Source organism: Panulirus ornatus, chromosome 1 (genome assembly GCF_036320965.1).
Source record: "Panulirus ornatus isolate Po-2019 chromosome 1, ASM3632096v1, whole genome shotgun sequence".
Taxonomy (NCBI): domain Eukaryota; kingdom Metazoa; phylum Arthropoda; class Malacostraca; order Decapoda; family Palinuridae; genus Panulirus; species Panulirus ornatus.
Window position 1 is genome coordinate 51,581,084 of NC_092224.1, and position 21,404 is coordinate 51,602,487.

At 42.6% G+C, this 21,404-nt stretch overlaps 1 protein-coding gene across 2 annotated transcripts in view; it reads left to right on the forward strand.

Moving 5' to 3' along the window:
- Oseg4 (intraflagellar transport protein Oseg4) overlaps window positions 1–21,404 on the forward strand; it is a 600,898-nt gene that overhangs the window by 130,607 nt on the left and 448,887 nt on the right. The window lies entirely within an intron of this gene.

The following is a 21,404-nucleotide window of genomic DNA, read 5'->3' on the forward strand; positions in this document are numbered from 1 at the left end:
GGAAATTGCATTTCTTTGTATTCTGCTTCATGATGCCATTGTTTTGATTCAAATATTCCTTTTTGTCCTTGATGATTACTTTTAGTTCAGTCTTGGACCTTTTCTCACTTACCAGACAGACACTTTTTTGGTGATTTTATTTACAATTATAATTGTAGCATGACTGTATCACTATGTGAATCAAATATGATTTCACAAGAAAATGTTTAGTAAAAATATTCACAAGAAAGATTAGACCAGAACTGGATTTTGATTTTCACACAAGAAGGTTGGCAAAAACTTTCTTCAGAAGGACTTAAAAGGTACAGTTTTAGTATAGGGCGGGTAGATGGCAAGAGTAAACTAAGTGGTAGAGGATGTGTGGATCAGGTGTTTGCTTTGAAGAATGTATGTGAGAAATACTTAGAAAAACAAATGGATTTGTGTGTAGCATTTATGGATCTGTAGAAGACATATGATAGAGTTGATAGAGATGCTCTGTGGAAGGTATTAAGAGTATATGGTGTGGGAGGCAAGTTACTAGAAGCAGTGAAAAGTTTTTATCGAGGATGTAAGGCATATGTACGAGTAGGAAGAGAGGAAATTGATTGGTTTCCATTGAATGTCGGTTTGCGGCAGGGATGCGTGATGTCTCCATGGTTGTTTATATTTTTATGGATGGGGTTGTTAGGGAGGTAAATGCAAGAATTTTGGAGAGAGGGGCATGTATGCAGCCTGTTGTAGATGAGAGGGCTTGGGAAGTAAGTCTTTTGTTGTTTGCTGATGATACAGCGCTGATGGCTGATTCGAGTGAGAAACTGCAGAAGCTTGTGACTGAGTTTGGTAAAGTGTGAGAAAGTATTTCTCATATACATTCTTCAAAGCAAACTCCTGATCTACACATCCTCTGCTACTTCTGAAACCACACTGCTCTTCCCCATTCTGATGTTCTATACATGCCTTCACCCTCTCAATCAATTTATTCATTTATTTATCAAACTTTGATGGTGTCTCCCGCATTAGCGAGGTAGCATAAGGAAACAGAAAAAAGAATGGCCCAACCCACCCACATACACATGTATTTACATACATGTCCACACACACGCACATGCCCATACCTATACATTTTAACGTATACATATATATATACATACACAGACATATACATATGTACGCACGTACATAATTCAGACTTGCTGCCTTTATTCATTCCTGTCACCACCCCTCAACACATGATATGACATCGCCCATCCCCCCGCATGCGGGCGAGGTAGTGCTAGAAAAGACAACAAAGGCCTCATTCGTTCACACTCAGTCTCTAGTTGTCATGTGTAATGCACCGAAACCACAGCTCCCTTTCCACATCCAGTCCAACAAAACTTTCCATGGTTTACCGCAGACGCTTCACATGCCCTGGTTCAATCCACTGACAGCCCGTCGACCCCGGTATACCACATCTGTTCCTTGTATGCCTTTGACCCTCCTGCATGTTCAGGCCCCGATAGCTCAAAATCTTTTTCACTCCATCCTTCCACCTTCAATTTGGTCTCCCACTTCTCGTTCCCTGCACCTCTGACACATATCCTCTTTGTCAATCTTTCCTTACTCATTCTCTACATGTGACCAAAACATTTCAGTACACCCTCTTCTGCTTTCTCAACCACACCTTTTTTATTACCACACATCTCTCTTACCCTTTCATTACTTACTTGATCAAACCACCTCACACCACATATTGTCCTCAAACATCTCATTTCCAACACATCCACCCTCCTCCGCACAACCCTATATATAGCCCACGCCTCGCAACCATATAACATTGTTGGAGGCACTATTCCTTCAAACATACCCATTTTTGCTTTCCAAGATATGTTCTCGCCTTCCACACATTTTTCAACGCTTCCAGAACTTTCGCCCCCTCTCCTACCCTGTGACTCACTTCCACTTCCATGGTTTCTTCCGCTGTTAAATCCACTCCCAGATATCTAAATCACTTCAGTTCCTCCAGTTCTTCTCCATTCAAACTTACTTCCCATATTGACTTGTCCCTCAACCCTACTGTACCTAATAACCGTGCTCTTATTCACATATACTCTCAGCCTCCTTCTTTTACCAAACTCTGTCACCAGCTTCTGCAGTTTCTCACCCGAATCAGCCACTAGCGCTGTATCATCAGCGAACAACAACTGACTCACTTCCCAAGCCCTCTCGTCCACAACAGATTGCATACTTGCCCCTCTCTCCAAAGCTCTTGCATTCACCTCCCTAAGAATCCCATCCATAAACAAATTTAACAACCATGGAGACATCACGCACCCTGTCGCAAACCAATATATATATATATATATATATATATATATATATATATATATATATATATATATTTTTTTTTTTTTTTTTATACCTCGTTGCTGTCTCCCGCGTTTGCGAGGTAGCGCAAGGAAACAGACGAAAGAAATGGCCCAACCCCCCCCATACACATGTACATACACACGTCCACACACGCAAATATACATACCTACACAGCTTTCCATGGTTTACCCCGGACGCTTCACATGCCTTGATTCAATCCACTGACAGCACGTCAACCCCTGTATACCACATCGCTCCAATTCACTCTATTCCTTGCCCTCCTTTCACCCTCCTGCATGTTCAGGCCCCGATCACACAAAATCCTTTTCACTCCATCTTTCCACCTCCAATTTGGTCTCCCTCTTCTCCTCGTTCCCTCCACCTCCGACACATATATCCTCTTGGTCAATCTTTCCTCACTCATTCTCTCCATGTGCCCAAACCATTTCAAAACACCCTCTTCTGCTCTCTCAACCACGCTCTTTTTATTTCCACACATCTCTCTTACCCTTACGTTACTTACTCGATCAAACCACCTCACACCACACATTGTCCTCAAACATCTCATTTCCAGCACATCCATCCTCCTGCGCACAACTCTATCCATAGCCCACGCCTCGCAACCATACAACATTGTTGGAACCACTATTCCTTCAAACATACCCATTTTTGCTTTCCGGGATAATGTTCTCGACTTCCACACATTTTTCAAGGCTCCCAAAATTTTCGCCCCCTCCCCCACCCTATGATCCTATATATTTTTGCTAGAAATCTTTTTTGTGCCTTATCAAATCATTCAGGATCATGTTCAGCCTGGTCCTCTAAATCTAGCTAAAAGCTGCACAGTTTCCTTCTTAAGAAACCAATGCAATGTGGGGAAAAATTATTGTGCCCTGCCACCTCAGCCATCGCCCAGACTTGGTGCATTACCCTGAAGTTGGGGTGTGAAACTTGACGCATGATTGTCCATCAAGAGGCATCACTCAGATCACATAAATATCAGTCTAAAGGCATTAGGGAGTTAATGTTAAAAATAATATACTGTATTATCCCTGAGAATAAGGGAGAAAGAATACTGCTCACATAGCTCCAGCGAGTTGTAGAGGGCATCTAAGAGGGGGGCTAGAAATCCCTTCCTCCTTTATTGCTATTTTTTAAAAGATGAAACAAAAGGAAATGAGCCAAGCAAGGATTTTTTTCAGGTAGGAAATAGCTAACAAGTATGAAAGTAAAAAAAAAAATTGCAGTATGTCTTGTTTTTGTTATTATATGTATATTGTTTATCCCTGGGGATAGGGGAGAAAGAATACTTCCCATGTATTCCCTGCGTGTTGAAGAAGGCGACTAAAAGGGGAAGGAGCAGGGGGCTGGAAATCCTCCTCTCTCGTTTTTAATTTTCCAAAAGAAGGAACAGAGAAGGGGGCCAAGTGAGGATATTCCCTCAAAGGCTCAGCCCTCTGTTCTTAATGCTACCTCGCTAATGCGGGAAATGGCGAACAGTATAAAAAAAAAAAATATATATATATATATATTTCTTTTTTTCCTTTGTCGCTGTCTCCCGCATTTGTGAGGTAGCGTAAGGAAACAGATGAAAGAAATGGCCCAACCCACCCCCATACACATGTATATACGTACGTCCACACACGCAAATATACATACCTACACAGCTTTCCATGGTTTACCCCAGACGCTTTACATGCCCTGATTCAATCCACTGACAGGACGTCAACCCCGGTATACCACATCGATCCAATTCACTCTATTCCTTGCCCTCCTTTCACCCTCTTGCATGTTCAGGCCCCGATCACACAAAATGTTTTTCACTCCATCTTTCCACCTCCAATTTGGTCTCCCACTTCTCGTTCCCTCCACCTCCGACACATATATCCTCTTGATCAATCTTTCCTCACTCATTCTCTCCATGTGCCCAAACCATTTCAAAACACCCTCTTCTGCTCTCTCAACCACGCTCTTTTTATTTCCACACATCTCTCTTACCCTTACGTTACTTACTCGATCAAACCACCTCACACCACACCTTATCCTCAAACATCTCATTTCCAGCACATCCATCCTCCTGCGCACAACTCTATCCATAGCCCACGCCTCGCAACCATACAACATTGTTGGAACCACTATTCCTTCAAACATAGCCATTTTTGCTTTCCGAGATAATGTTCTCGACTTCCACACATTCTTCAAGGCTCCCAGGATTTTTGCCCCCTCCCCCACCCTATGATCCACTTCCGCTTCCATGGTTCCATTCGCTGCCAGATCCACTCCCAGATATCTAAAACACTTTACTTCCTCCAGTTTTTCTCCATTCAAACTTACCTCTGTACCCTACTGTACCTAATAACCTTGCTCTTATTCACATTTACTCTTAACTTTCTTCTTTCACACACTTTACCAAACTCAGTCACCAGCTTCTGCAGTTTCTCACATGAATCAGCCACCAGCGCTGTATCATCAGCGAACAACAGCTGACTCACTTCCCAAGCTCTCTCATCCACCACAGACTTCATACTTGCCCCTCTTTCCAAAACTCTTGCATTCACCTACGTAACAACCCCATCCATAAATAAATTAAACAACCATGGAGAAATCACACACCCCTCCTGCAAACCTACATTCACTGAGAACCAACCAATCACTTTCCTCTCTTCCTACACGTACACATGCCTTACATCCTCGATAAAAACTTTTCACTGCTTCTAACAACTTGCCTCCCACACCATATATTCTTAAAACCTTCCACAGAGCATCTCTATCAACTCTATCATATGCCTTCTCCAGATCCATAAATGCTACATACAAATCCATTTGCTTTTCTAAGTATTTCTCACATACATTCTTCAAAGCAAACACCTGATCCACACATCCTCTACCACTTCTGAAACCACACTGCTCTTCCCCAATCTGATGCTCTGTACATGCCTTCACCCTCTCAATCAATACCCTCCCATATAATTTACCAGGAATACTCAACAAACTTATACCTCTGTAATTTGAGCACTCACTCTTATCCCCTTTGCCTTTGTACAATGGCACTATGCACGCATTCCGCCAATCCTCAGGCACCTCACCATGAGTCATACATACAGTAAATAACCTTACCAACCAGTCAATAATACAGTCACCCCCTTTTTAAATAAATTCCACTGCAATACCATCCAAACCTGCTGCCTTGCCGGCTTTCATCTTCTGCAAAGCTTTTACTACCTCTTCTCTGTTTACCAAATCATTTTCCCTAACCCTCTCACTTTGCACACCACCTCGACCAAAACACCCTATATCTGCCACTCTATCATCAAACACATTCAACAAGCCTTCAAAATACTCACTCCATCTCCTTCTCACATCACTTTTGGATGTTAATGTGCTGAGAGGTGCAACTGGAGGGATGTCTGATCATTATCTTGTGGAGGCTAAGGTGAAGATTTGTATGGGTTTTCAGAAAAGAAGAGTGAATGTTGGGGTGAAGAGGGTGGTGAGAGTAAGTGAGCTTGGGAAGGAGACTTGTGTGAGGAAGTAGCCGGAGAGACTGAGTACAGAATGGAAAAAGGTGAGAACAATGGAAGTAAGGGGAGTGGGGGAGGAATGGGATGTATTTAGGGAATCAGTGATGGATTGTGCAAAAGATGCTTGTGGCATGAGAAAAGTGGGAGATGGGTTGATTAGAAAGGGTAGTGAGTGGTGGGATGAAGAAGTAAGATTATTAGTGACAGAGAAGAGAGAGGCATTTGGACGATTTTTGCAGGGAAAAAATGCAATTGAGTGGGAGATGTATAAAAGAAAGAGACAGGAGGTCAAGAGAAAGGTGCAAGAGGTGAAAAAGAGGGCACATGAGAGTTTGGGTGAGAGAGTATCATTAAATTTTAGGGATAATAAAACGATGTTCTGGAAGGAGGTAAATAAAGTGCGTAAGACAAGGGAGCAAATGGGAACTTCAGTGAAGGGCGCAAATGGGGAGGTGAGATATATATATATATATATATATATATATATATATATATATATATATATATATATATATATATATATATATATATATATATATATATGATTGAGAGGGTGAAGGCATGTACAGAGCATCAGATTGGGGAAGAGCAGTGTGGTTTCAGAAGTGGTAGAGGATGTGTGGATCAGGTGTTTGCTTTGAAGAATGTATGTGAGAAATACTTAGAAAAGCAAATGGATTTGTATGTAGCATTTATGGATCTGGAGAAGGCATATGATAGAGTTGATAGAGATGCTCTGTGGAAGGTATTAAGAATATATTGTGTGGGAGGCAAGTTGTTAGAAGCAGTGAAAAGTTTTTTATCGAGGATGTAAGGCATGTGTACGTGTAGGAAGAGAGGAAAGTGATTGGTTCTCAGTGAATGTAGGTTTGCGGCAGGGGTGTGTGATGTCTCCATGGTTGTTTAATTTGTTTATGGATGGGGTTGTTAGGGAGGTGAATGCAAGAGTTTTGGAAAGAGGGGCAAGTATGAAGTCTGTTGGGGATGAGAGAGCTTGGGAAGTGAGTCAGTTGTTGTTCGCTGATGATACAGTGCTGGTGGCTGATTCATGTGAGAAACTGCAGAAGCTGGTGACTGAGTTTGGTAAAGTGTGTGAAAGAAGAGAGTTAAGAGTAAATGTGAATAAGAGCAAGGTTATTAGGTACAGTAGGGTTGAGGGTCAAGTCAATTGGGAGGTGAGTTTGAATGGAGAAAAACTGGAGGAAGTAAAGTGTTTTAGATATCTGGGAGTGGATCTGGCAGCGGATGGAACCATGGAAGCGGAAGTGGATCATAGGGTGGGGGAGGGGGCGAAAATTCTGGGGGCCTTGAAGAATGTGTGGAAGTCGAGAACATTATCTCGGAAAGCAAAAATGGGTATGTTTGAAGGAATAGTGGTTCCAACAATGTTGTATGGTTGCGAGGCTTGTTCTATGGATAGAGTTGTGCGCAGGAGGATGGATGTGCTGGAAATGAGATGTTTGAGGGCAATGTGTGGTGTGAGGTGGTTTGATCGAGTGAGTAACGTAAGGGTAAGAGAGATGTGTGGAAATAAAAAGAGCGTGGTTGAGAGAGCAGAAGAGGGTGTTTTGAAGTGGTTTGGGCACATGGAGAGGATGAGTGAGGAAAGATTGACCAAGAGGATATATGTGTCGGAGGTGGAGGGAGCAAGGAGAAGAGGGAGACCAAATTGGAGGTGGAAAGATGGAGTGAAAAAGATTTTGAGTGATCGGGGCCTGAACATGCAGGAGGGTGAAAGGAGGGCAAGGAATAGAGTGAATTTGAGCGATGTGGTATACCGGGGTTGACGTGCTGTAAGTGGATTGAATCAAGGCATGTGAAGCGTCTGGGGTAAACCATGGAAAGCTGTGTAGGTATGTATATTTGCGTGTGTGGACGTATGTATATACATGTGTATGGGGGGGTTGGGCCATTTCTTTCGTCTGTTTCCTTGCGCTACCTCGCAAACGCGGGAGACAGCGACAAAGTATAAAAATATATATATATATATATATATATATATATATATATATATATATATATATATATATATATATATATATATATATATATATTTATTTATTTATTTCGCTTTGTCGCTGTCTCTCGCGTTTGTGAGGTAGCGCAAGGAAACAGATGAAAGAAGTGGCCCAACCCACCCCCATACACATGTATATACATACACGTCCACACATGCACATATACATACCTATACATCTCAACGTATACAAATATATACACACAGAGACATATACATATATACACACGTACATAATTCATACTTGCTGCCTTCATTCATTCCCATCGCCATCCCGCCACCATGAAATAACAACCCCCTCCCCCGCATGTCCGCGAGGTAACACTAGGAAAAGACAACAGAGGCCACATTCGTTCACACTCAGTCTCTAGCTGTCATGTATAATGCACTGAAACCAGCACCCTTTCCACATCCAGGCTCCACAGAACTTTCAATGGTTTACCCCAGAAGCTTCACATTCTTTGGTTCCATCTATTGGCAGCACGTCGACCCCGGTATACCACATCGTTCCACTTCACACAATTCCTTGCACACCTTTCACCTTCCTGCATGTTCAAGCCCGGATCACTCAAAATCTTTTTCACTCCATCTTTCCACCTCCAATTTGGTCTCCACTTCTCGTTCCCTCCACCTCTGACACATATATCCTCTTGGTCAATCTTTCCTCACTCATTCTCTCCATGTGACCAAACCATTTCAAAACACCTTCTTCTGCTCTCTCAACCACACACTTTTTATTTCCACACATCTCTCTTACCCCTATTATTACTTACTCGATCAAACCATCTCACACCACATATTGTCCTCAAACATCTCATTTCCAGCAAATCCACTCTCCTCCGCACAACTTTATCTATAGCCTACGTCTCGTAACCATATAGCATTGTTGGAACCACTATTCCTTTAAACATACCCATTTTTGCTTTCCGAGATAATGTTCTCGACTTCCACACATTCATCAAGGCACCCAGAACGTTCGTCCCCTCCCCCATCCTATGATTCACTTCCGCTTCCATGGTTCCATCCGCTGCCAAATCCACTCCCAGATATCTAAAACACTTCACTTCCTCAAGTCTTTCTCCATTCAAACTTACCTCCCAAGTGACTTGTCCCTCAACCCTGCTGTACCTTATAACCTAGCTCTTATCCATATTTACTCTCAGCTTTCTTCTTTCACACACTCTACCAAACTCAGTCACCAGATTCTGCAGTTTCTCACACGAATCAGCCACCAGCGCTGTATCATCAGCGAACAATAACTGAATCACTTCCCAAGCTCTCTCATTCACAATAGACTGCATACTTGCCCCTCTTTCGAAAACTCTTGCATTCACCTCCCTAACAACCCCATCCATAAATAAATTAAACAACCATGGAGACATCACACACCCCTGCCGCAAACCTACATTCACTGAGTACCAATCACTTTCCTCTCTATCTACACGTACACATGTCTTACATCCTCGATAAAAACTTTTCACTGCTTCTAACAACTTGACCCCCACACCATATATTCTTAATACCTTCCACAGAGCATCTCTATCAACTCTATCATATACCTTCTGCAGATCCATAAATGCTACATACAAATCCATTTGCATTTCTAAGTATTTCTTACATTCTTCAAAGCAAACACCTGATCCACACATCATCTACCACTTCTGAAACCACACTGCTCTTCCCCAATCTGATGCTCTGTACATGCCTTGACCCTCTCAGTCAATACCCTCATATAATTTCCCAGGAGTACTCAACAAACTTATACCTCTGTAATTTGAGCACTCACTCTTATCCCCTTTGCCTTTGTACAATGGCACTATGCAAGGATTCCTCCAATCCTCAGGCACCTCACCATGAGTCATACACACATTAAATAACCTAACCAACCAGTCAACAATAGAGTAACCCCCTTTTTTTGATAAATTCCACTGCAATACCATCCAAACCCGCTGCCTTGCCGGCTTTCATCTTCCGCAAAAGCTTTTACTATCTCTTGTCTGTTTACCAAATCATTTTCCCTAACCCTCTCACTTTGCACACCACCTCAACCAAAACATCCTATATCTGCCACTCTATCGTCAAACACATTCAAGAAGCCTTGAAAATACTCACTCCATCTCCTTCTCACATCACCACTAATTGTCATCACCTCCCCATTAGCCCCCTTCACTGAAGTTCCCATTTGTTACCTTGTCTTACGCACTTTATTTACCGCCTTCCAGAACTTCGTTTTATTCTCCCTAAAATTGAATGATACTCTCTCACCCCAACTCTCATTTGCCCTCTTCTTCACCTCTTGCACCTTTATCTTGATCTCCTGCCTCTTTCTTTTATACATCTCCCACTCATTTGCATTATTTCCTTGCAGAAATCGTCCAAATGCCTCACTCTTCTCTTTCGCTAATAATCTTACTTCTTCATCCCACCACTCACTACCCTTTCTAATCTGCCCACCTCCCACGCTTCTCATGCCACAAACATATTTCGTGCAAGCCATCCCTTATTCCCTAAAGACATCCCATTCCTCCCCTACTCCCCTTGTGTCCTTTGTTCACCTTTTTCTCTGGGGATAGGGGAGAAGGAATACTTCCCACGCTTTCCCCGCATGCTGTAGAAGGCGACTAAAGGGAACGGGAGTGGGTGGGCTAGAAACCCTCCCCTCCTTGTATTTTATCTTTCTAAAAGGGAAAGCAGAAGAAGGAGTCATGCAGGGGGAGGGGGGGGGGGTGCTGATACTCCTCAAAGGCTCAGATTGGGGTGTCTGAATGTGTGTGGATGTAACCAAAATGAGAAAATAGGAGAAATAGGTAGTATGTTGTAAGAAAGGAACCTAGATGTCTTTGCTCTTAGTGAAACGAAGCTCTAGGGTAAAGGGGAAGAGTTGTTTGGGAAAGTTTTGGAAGTAGAGTGAGGGGTTGGTGAAGGGCAAGAGCAAGGAAGGAGTAGCACTACTCCTGAAGCAGGAGTCGTGGGAGTATGTGATAGAGTGTAAGAAAGTAAGCTACATTGATATGGGTAAGACTGAAATTGGATGGAGAGAGATGGGTGCCTATGCACCTGGGCATGAGAAGAAGGATCATGAGAGGCAAGTGTTTTGGTAGCAGCTGAGTTAGTGTGTTAACAGCTTTGATGCACGAGACCGGGATATAGTGATGGGTGATTTGAATGCAAAGGTGAGTAATGTGGCAGTCGAAGGTATAACCGGTGTACACGGGGTGTTCAGTGTTGTAAATGGAATTAGTGAAGAGCTTGTAGACTTATTTGGTGAAAAAGGGCTAGCGTTTGAGAATGCCAGGTTTAAAAAGAAAGAAGTACTTAAGTATACGTATGTAAGTAGGAGAGATGGCCAGAGTGCATTATCGGAGTACGTGTTAATTGATAGGCGCACGAAGAGAGAGACTTTTGGATGTTAACGTGCTGAAAGGTGCAACTTGAGGGATGTCTGACCATTATCTTGTGGAGGCAAAGGTGAAGATATGTAGAGGTTTTCAGATAAGAAGAGAGAATGTTGGGGTGAAGAGAGTGGTGAGAGTAAGTAAGCTTGGAAAGGAGATTTGTGTGAGGAAGTACCAGGAAAGATTGAGTAAAGAATGGAGGAAGGTGAGAGCAAATGACGTAAGGGGAGTTGTGGAGGAATGGGATGTATTTAGGGAATCAGTGAGGGCTTGTGCAAAAGATGCCTGTGGCATCAGAAGTGTGGGAGATGGGCAGATTAGAAACGGTAGTGAGTTGTGGGATGAAGAAGTAAGATTGTTAGTGAAAGAGAAGAGCGAAGTATTTGGACGATTTTTGCAAGGAAATAGTGCAAATGACTGTGAGATGTATAAAATAAAAAGGTAAGAGGTCGAGAGAAAGGTGAAAGAGGTGAAAAAGAGGGCAAATGAGAGTTGGAGTGAGAGAGTATCATTATAGGGAAAATAAAACGAAGTTTTGGAAGGAGGTAAAGTGCGTAAGACAACAGAACAAACGTGAACATCGGTGAAGGAAGCAAATGGGGTGTTAATAATAAGTAGTAGCGAAGTGAGAGGAGATAGAGTGAGTATTTTGAAGGTATGTTGAATGTGTGTGATGATAGAGTGGCAGATATAGGGTGTTTTGGTCGAGGTGGTGTGCTAAGTGAGACGGTCAGGGAGAATGATTTGGTAAACAGAGGAGAGGTAATGAATGCTATGCGGAAGATGAAAGCCGGCAAGGCAGCGGGTTTGGATGGGATTGCAGTGGAAGTTATTAAAAAAGGGGTGACTGTGTTGTTGACTGGTTAGTGAGGATATTCACTGTACGTATGGCTCATGGTGAAGTGCCTGAGGATTGGTGGAATGCATCTATAGTGCCATTGTACAAAGGCAAAGGGATAAAGGTGAGTGTTCAAATAACAGAGGTATAGGTTTGTTGAGTATTACTGGGAAATTGTATGGGAGGGTATTGATTGAGTGGGTGAAGGCATGTACAGGGCACCAGATTGGGGAGGGGCAGTGTGGTTTCACAAGTGGTAGAGGATGTGTGGATCAGGTGTTTGCTTTGAAGAATGTATGTGAGAAATACTTAGAAAAGCAAATGGATTTATATGTAGCATTTATGGATCTGGAGAAGGCATATGATAGAGTTGATAGAGATGCTCTGTTGAAGGTATTACGAATATATGGTGTGGAAGGTAAGTTGTTAGAAGCAGCGAAAAGTTTTTATCAAGGATGTAAGGCACGTGTACGAGTAGGAAAATAGGAAGGTGAGTGGTTCCCAGCGAATGTAGGTTTGCGGCAGGGGTGTGTGATGTTTCCATGGTTATTTGATTTGTATATGGATGGGGTTGTTAGGGAGGTGAAGGCAAGAGTTTCGGATAGAGGGGCAAGTATGCAGTCTGTTGTGGATGAGAGGGTTTGGGAAGTGAGTTAGTTGTTGTTCGCTGATGATACAGCGGTGGTGGCTGATTCGGGTTCAAAACTGCAGAAGTTGGTGACTGAGTTTGATAAAGTGTGTGAAAGAAGAAAGCTGAGAGTAAATGTGAATAAGAGCCAGGTTATTATGATCAGTATGGTTGAGGGACAAGTCAACTGGGAGGTAAGTTTGAATAGAGAAAAACTGGAAGAAGTGAAGTGTTTCAGATATCTTGGAGTGGATTTGGCAGCGGACGGAACCATGAAAGCGGAAGTGTCACAGGGTGGGGGAGGGGGTAAAGGTTCTGGGAGCATTGAAGAATGTGTGGAAGGCGAGAACGTTATATCGAACCCGGGACCCGCCTGTGGCACAGGTCTTCCCGGTTTTGATCCTGGCTGTTGGAGGTTTGTATGTTCTATGAAGGTGCGCGTTCAAATGCACTTTATTCGTATTCATATACCTCCGCGTTGTACATGTAGGTTCGGTAAAATGCTATCTACTGGCTATGTGCGCCTGTAGGGAAATAACCGGTGTAGACCCCGTTGCTCACCAGCGTGAGACGAAGGGTATTCGAGTACATAGCATTCAAATAGTTATTTCCAATTAGCCAGGCCCATAGGCTAGCGGTAGCACTCCCGCCTGTGGCACAGGAGTCCCAGGTTCAATCTTGGCTATTGGAGGTTTGTATGTTATATATATATATATATATATATATATATATATATATATATATATATATATATATATATATTTTTTTTTTTTTTTTTCCAAACTATTCGCCATTTCCCGCGTTAGCAAGGTAGCGTTAAGAACAGAGGACTGGGCCTTTGAGGGAATATTCTCACCTGGCCCCCTTCTCTGTTCCTTCTTTTGGAAAATTAAAAAAAAACGAGAAGGGAGGATTTCCAGCCCCCTGCTCCCTCCCCTTTAAGTCACCTTCTACGACACGCAGGGAATACGTGGGAAGTATTCTTTCTCCCCTATCCCCAGGGATAATACATATATATATACACATATATATACATATATATATATATATATATATATATATATATATATATATATATATATATATATATATATATATATATATATATATATATATTATTTTCTTTTTATTTTCCTTTGTCGCTGTCTCCCGCGTTAGCGAGGTAGCGCAGGGAAACAGACGAAAGAATGGCCCAACCCGCCCACATACACATGTATATACGTAAATGTCCACACACGCACAATATACATACCTATACATCTCAATGTACACATATATATATACACCCACAGACATATACATATATACACATGTACATAATTCATACTGTCTGCCTTTATTTGTTCCCATCGCCACCTCACCACACATGGAATAACAACCCCCTCCCCCCTCATGTGTGCGAGGTAGCACTAGGAAAAACACCAAAGGCCCCATTCGTTCACACTCAGTCTCTAGCTGTCATGTAATAATGCACCGAAACCACAGCTCCCTTTCCACATCCAGGCCCCACACACTTTGCATGGCTTACCCCAGACGCTTCACATGCCCTGGTTCAATCCATTGACAACACGTCGACCCCGGTATACCACATCGTTCCAATTCACTCTATTCCTTGCACGCCTTTCACCCTCCTGCATGTTCAGGCCCCGATCACTCAAAATCTTTTTCACTCCATCTTTCCACCTCCAATTTGGTCTCCCACTTCTCCTCGTTCCCTCCACCTCTGACACATATATCCTCTTGGTCAATCTTTCCCCACTCATTCTCTCCATGTGACCAAACCATTTCAAAACACCCACATCTGCTCTCTCAACCACACTCTTTTTATTTCCACACATCTCTCTCACCCTTACATTACTCACTCGATCAAACCACCTCACACCACATATTGTACTCAAACATCTCATTTCCAGCACATCCACCCTCCTGCGCACAACTCTATCCATAGCCCACGCCTCGCAACCATACAACATTGTTGGAACCACTATTCCTTCAAACATAGCCATTTTTGCTTTCCGAGATAATGTTCTCGACTTCCAAACATTCTTTAAGGCTCCCAGAATTTTCGCCCCCTCCCCCACTCTATGATTCACTTCCGCTTCCATGATTCCATCCGCTGCCAGATCCACTCCTAGATATCTAAAACACTTTACTTCCTCCAATTTTTCTCCATTCAAACTCACCTCCCAATTGACTTGACCCTCAACCCTACTGTACCTAATGACCTTGCTCTTATTCACATTTACTCTTAACTTTCTTCTTTCACACACTTCACCAAACTCAGTCACCAGCTTCTGCAGTTTCTTACATGAGTCAGCCACCAGCGCTGTATCATCAGCGAACAACAACTGACTCACTTCCCAAGCTCTCTCATCCACCACAGACTGCATACTTGCCCCTCTTTCCAAAACTCTTGCATTCACCTCCCTAACAGCCCCATCCATAAACAAATTAAACAACAATGGAGACATCACACACCCCTGCCGCAAACCTACATTCACTGAGAACCAATCACTTTCCTCTCTTCCTACGCGTACACATGCCTTACATCCTCGATAAAAACTTTTCACTGCTTCTAACAACTTGCCTCCCACACCATATATTCTTAAAACCTTCCACAGAGCATCTCTATCAACTCTATCATATGCCTTCTCCAGATCCATAAATGCTACATACAAATCCATTTGCTTTTCTAAGTATTTTTCACATACATTCTTCAAAGCAAACACCTGATCCACACATCCTCTACCACTTCTGAAACCACACTGCTCTTCCCCAATCTGGTGCTCTGTACACGCCTTCACCCTCTCAATCAATACCCTCCCATATAATTTACCAGGAATACTCAATAAACTTATACCTCTGTAATTTGAGCACTCACTCTTATCCCCTTTGCCTTTGTACAATGGCACTTTGCATGAATTCCGCCAATCCTCAGGCACCTCACCATGAATCATACATACATTAAATAACCTTACCAACCAGTCAACAATACAGTCACCCCCTTTTTTAATAAATTCCACTGCAATACCATCCAAACCTGCTGCTTTGCCGGCTTTCATCTTCCGTAAAGCTTTTACTACCTCTTCTCTATTTACCAAACCATTTTCCCTAACCCTCTCGCTTTGCACACCACCTCGACCAAAACACCCTATATCTGCCACTCTATCATCAAACACATTCAACAAACCTTCAAAATACTCACTCCATCTCCTTCTCACATCACCACTACTTGTTATCACCTCCCCATTAGCCCCCTTCACTGAAGTTCCCATTTGCTCCCTTGTCTTACGCACTTTGTTTACCTCCTTCCAAAACATTTTTTTATTCTCCCTGAAATTAAATGATACTCTCTCACCCCAACTCTCATTTGCCCTCTTTTTCACCTCTTGCACCTTTCTCTTGACCTCCTGCCTCTTTCTTTTATACCTCTCCCACTCATTTGCATTTTTCCTTGCAAAAATCGTTTAAATGCCTCTCTCTTCTCTTTCACTAATAATCTTACGTCTTCATCCCACCACTCACTACCTTTTCTAATCAACCCCCCTCCCACGCTTCTCACGCCACAAGCATCTTTTGCGCAAGCCATCACTGCTTCCCTAAACACATCCCATTCCTCTCCCACTCCCCTTACCTCCTTTGTTCTCACCTTTTTCCATTCTGTACTCAGTCTCTCCTGGTACTTCCTCATACAAGTCTCCTTCCCAAGCTCACTTACTCTCACCACTCTCTTCACTCCAACATTCTCTCTTCTTTTCTGAAAACCCCGACAAATCTTCACCTTCGCCTCCACAAGATAATGATCAGACATCCCTCCAGTTGCCCCTCTCAGCACATTAACATCCAAAACTCTCTTTCGTGCGTCTATCAATTGAAACGTAATCCAATAACGCTCTCTGGCCATCTCTCCTACTTACATACGTATACTTATGTATATCTCGCTTTTTAAACCAGGTATTCCCAATCACCAGTCCTTTTTCAGCACATAAATCTACAAGCTCTTCACCATTTCCATTTACAACCCTGAACACTCCATGTATACCAATTATTCCCTCAACTGCCACATTACTCACCTTTGCATTCAAATCATCCATCACTATATATATATATATATATATATATATATATATATATATATATATATATATATATATATATATATATATATATATATATGTATGTATATTCATGTGAGAAACTGCAGAAGCTGGTGGCTGAGTTTGGTAAAGTGTGTGAAAGAAGAAAGTTAAGAGTAAATGTGAATAAGAGCAAGGTTATTAGTTACAGTAGGGTTGAGGGTCAAGTCAATTGGGAGGTAAGTTTGAATGGAGAAAAACTGGAGGAAGTAAAGTGTTTTAGATATCTGGGAGTGGATCTGGCAGCGGATGGAACCATGGAAGCGGAAGTGGATCATAGTGTGGGGGAGGGGGCGAAAATCCTTGGAGCCTTGAAGAATGTGTGGAAGTCGAGAACATTATCTCGGAAAGCAAAAATGGGTATGTTTGAAGGAATAGTGGTTCCAACAATGTTGTATGGTTGCGAGGCGTGGGCTATGGATAGAGTTGTGCGCAGGAGGATGGATGTGCTGGAAATGAGATGTTTGAGGACAATGTGTGGTGTGAGGTGGTTTGATCGAGTAAGTAACGTAAGGGTAAGAGAGATGTGTGGAAATAAAAAGAGCGTGGTTGAGAGAGCAGAAGCAGGGTGTTTTGAAATGGTTTGGGCACATGGAGAGAATGAGTGAGGAAAGATTGACCAAGAGGATATATGTGTCGGAGGTGGAGGGAACGAGGAGAAGTGGGAGACCAAATTGGAGGTGGAAAGATGAAGTGAAATAGATTTTGTGTGATCGGGGCCTGAACATGCAGGAGGGTGAAAGGAGGGCAAGGAAGAGAGTGAATTGGATCGATGTGGTATACCGGGGTTGACGTGCTGTCAGTGGATTGAATCAGGGCATGTGAAGCGTCTGGGGTAAACCATGGAAAGCTGTGTAGGTATGTATATTTGCGTGTGTGGACGTATGTATATACATGTGTATGGGGGTGGTTTGGGCCATTTCTTTCGTCTGTTTCCTTGCGCTACCTCGCAAACGCGGGAGACAGCGACAAAGCAAATATATATATATATATATATATATATATATATATATATATATATATATATATATATATATATATATATATATAAAGTTTGTTGAGTATTCCTGGGAAATTATATGGGAGGGTATTGATTGAGAGGGTGAAGGCATGTACAGAGCATCAGACTGGGGAAGAGCAGTGTGGTTTCAGAAGTGGTAGAGGATGTGTGGATCAGGTGCTTGCTTTGAAGAATGTATGTGAGAAATACTTAGTAAAGCAAATGGATTTGTATGTACCATTTATGGATCTGCAGAAGGCATATGATAGAGTTGATAGAGATGCTCTGTGGAAGGTATTAAGAATATATGGTGTGGGAGGCATGTTGTTAGAAGCAGTGAAAAGTTTTTATCGAGGATGTAAGGCATGTGTACGTGTAGGAAGAGAGGAAAGTGATTGGTTCTCAGTGAATGTATGTTTGCGGCAGGGGTGTGTGATGTCTCCATGGTTGTTTAATTTGTTTATGGATGGGGTTGTTAGGGAGGTGAATGCAAGAGTTTTGGAAAGAGGGGCAAGTATGCAGTCTGTGGTGGATGAGAGAGCTTGGGAAGTGAGTCAGTTGTTGTTCGCTGATGATACAGCGCTGGTGCCTGATTCATGTGAGAAACTGCAGAAGCTGGTGACTGAGTTTGGTAAAGTGTTTGAAAGAAGAAAGTTAAGAGTAAATGTGAATAAGAGCAAGGTTATTAGTTACAGAGGGTTGAGGGTCAAGTCAATTGGGAGGTAAGTTTGAATGGAGAAAAACTGGAGGAAGTAAAGTGTTTTAGATATCTGGGAGCGGAAGTGAATCATAAGGTGGGGGAGGAGGCGAAAATTTTGGGAGCCTTGAAGAATGTTTGGAAGTCGAGAACATTATCTCGGAAAGCCAAAATGGGTAAGTTTGAAGGAATAGTGGTTCCAACAATGTTGTATGGTTGCGAGGCGTAGGCTATGGATAGAGTTGTGCGCAGGAGGGTGGATGTGCTGGAAATGAGATGTTTGAGGACAATATGTGGTGTGAGGTGGTTTGATCGAGTAAGTAATGTAAAGGTAAGCGAGATGTGTGGAAATAAAAAGAGTATGGTTGAGATAGCAGAAGAGGGTGTTTTGAAATGGTTTGGTCACATGGAGAGAATGAGTGAGGAAAGATTGACCAAGAGGATATATGTGTCAGAGGTGGGAGGAACGAGGAGAAGTGGGAGACCAAATTGGAGTTGGAAAGATGGAGTGAAAAAGATTTTGAGTGATTGGGGCCTGAGCATGCAGGAGGGTGAAAGGCGTGCAAGGAATAGAGTGAATTGGAACGATGTGGTATATCGGGGTTGACTTGCTGTCAATGGATTGAACCAGGGCATGTGAAGCGTCTGGGGTAAACCATGGAAAGTTGTGTTGGGCCTGGATGTGGAAAGGGAGCTGTGGTTTCGGTGTATTATTACATGACAGCTAGAGACTGCGTGTGAACGAATGTGGCCTTTGTTGTCTTTTGAGGGGGAGGGGGTTGTTATTTCAAGTATGGCGAGGTGGCGATGGGAATGAATAAAGGGAGACATTATGAATTATGTACATGTGTATATATGTATATGTCTGTGTGTGTATATATATGTATACGTTGAGATGTATAGGTATGTATATTTGCGTGTGTGGACGTGTATGCATTAACATATGTATGTTGGTGGGTTGGGCCATTCTTTCGTCTGTTTCTTTGCGCAACGTCGCTAACGCGGGAGACAGCGACAAAGCAAGATAAATAAATGAATAAAAAAAAGATCATGAGAGGCAAGTGTTTTGGGAGCAGCTAAATGAGTGTGTTAGCGGTTTTGATGCACGAGACCGGGTTATAGTGATGGGTGATTTGAATGCAAAGGTGAGTAATGTGACAGTTGAGGGAATAATTGGTATGCATGGGGTGTTCAGTGTTGTAAATGGAAATGGTGAAGAGCTTGTAGATTTATGTGCTGAAAAAGGACTGATGATTGGGAATACCTGGTTTAAAAAGCGAGATATACATAAGTATACTTATGTAAGTAGGAGAGATGGCCAGAGAGCGTTATTGGATTACGTGTTAATTGACAGGCGTGCGAAAGAGAGACTTTTGGATGTCAATGTGCTGAGAGGTGCAACTGGAGGGATGTCTGATCATTATCTTGTGGAGGCTAAGGTGAAGATTAGTATGGGTTTTCAGAAAAGAAGAGTGAATGTTGGGGTGAAGAAGGTGGTGAGAGTAAGTGAGCTTGGGAAGGAGACCTGTGTGAAGAAGTATCAGGAGAGACTGTGTACAGAATGGAAAAAGGTGAGAACAATGGAAGTAAGGGGAGTGGGGGAGGAATGGGATGTATTTAGGGAATCAGTGATGGATTGCGCAAAAGATGCTTGTGGCATGAGAAGAGTGGGAGGTGGGCTGTTTAGAAAGGGTAGTGAGTGGTGGGATGAAGAAGTAAGAGTATTAGTGAAAGAGAAGAGAGAGGCATTTGGACGATTTTTGCATGGAAAAAATGCAATTGAGTGGGAGAAGTATAAAAGAAAGAGACAGGAGGTCAAGAGAAAGGTGCAAGAGGTGAAAAAAAGGGCAAATGAGAGTTGGGGTGAGAGACTATCAGTAAATTTTAGGGAGAATAAAAAGATGTTCTGGAAGGAGGTAAATAGGGTGCGTAAGACAAGGGAGCAAATGGGAACTTCAGTGAAGGGCGTAAATGGGGAGGTGATAACAAGTAGTGGTGATGTGAGAAGGAGATGGAATGAGTATTTTGAAGGTTTGTTGAATGTGTCTGATGACAGAGTGGCAGATATAGGGTGTTTGGGTCGAGGTGGTGTGCAAAGTGAGAGGGTTAGGGAAAATGATTTGGTAAACAGAGAAGAGGTAGTAAAAGCTTTGCGGAAGATGAAAGCCGGCAAGGCAGCAGGTTTGGATGGTATTGCAGTGGAATTTATTAAAAAAGGGGGTGACTGTATTGTTGACTGGTTGGTAAGATTATTTAATGTATGTATGACTCATGGTGAGGTGCCTGAGGATTGGCGGAATGCGTGCATAGTGCCATTGTACAAAGGCAAAGGGGATAAGAGTGAGTGCTCAAATTACAGAGGTATAAGTTTGTTGAGTATTCCTGGTAAATTATATGGGAGGGTATTGATTGAGAGGGTGAAGGCATGTACAGAGCATCAGATTGGGGAAGAGCAGTGTGGTTTCAGAGGTGGTAGGGGATGTGTGGATCAGGTGTTTGCTTTGAAGAATGTATGTGAAAAATACTTAGAAAAGCAAATGGATTTGTATGTAGCATTTATGGATCTGGAGAAGGCATATGATAGAGTTGATAGAGATGCTCTGTGGAAGGTATTAAGAATATATGGTGTGGGAGGCAAGTTGTTAGAAGCAGTGAAAAGTTTTTATCGAGGATGTAAGGCGTGTGTACGTGTAGGAAGAGAGGAAAGTGATTGGTTCTCAGTGAATGTAGGTTTGCGGCAGGGGTGTGTGATGTCTCCATGGTTGTTTAATTTGTTTATGGATGGGGTTGTTAGGGAGGTAAATGCAAGAGTCTTGGAAAGAGGGGCAAGTATGAAGTCTG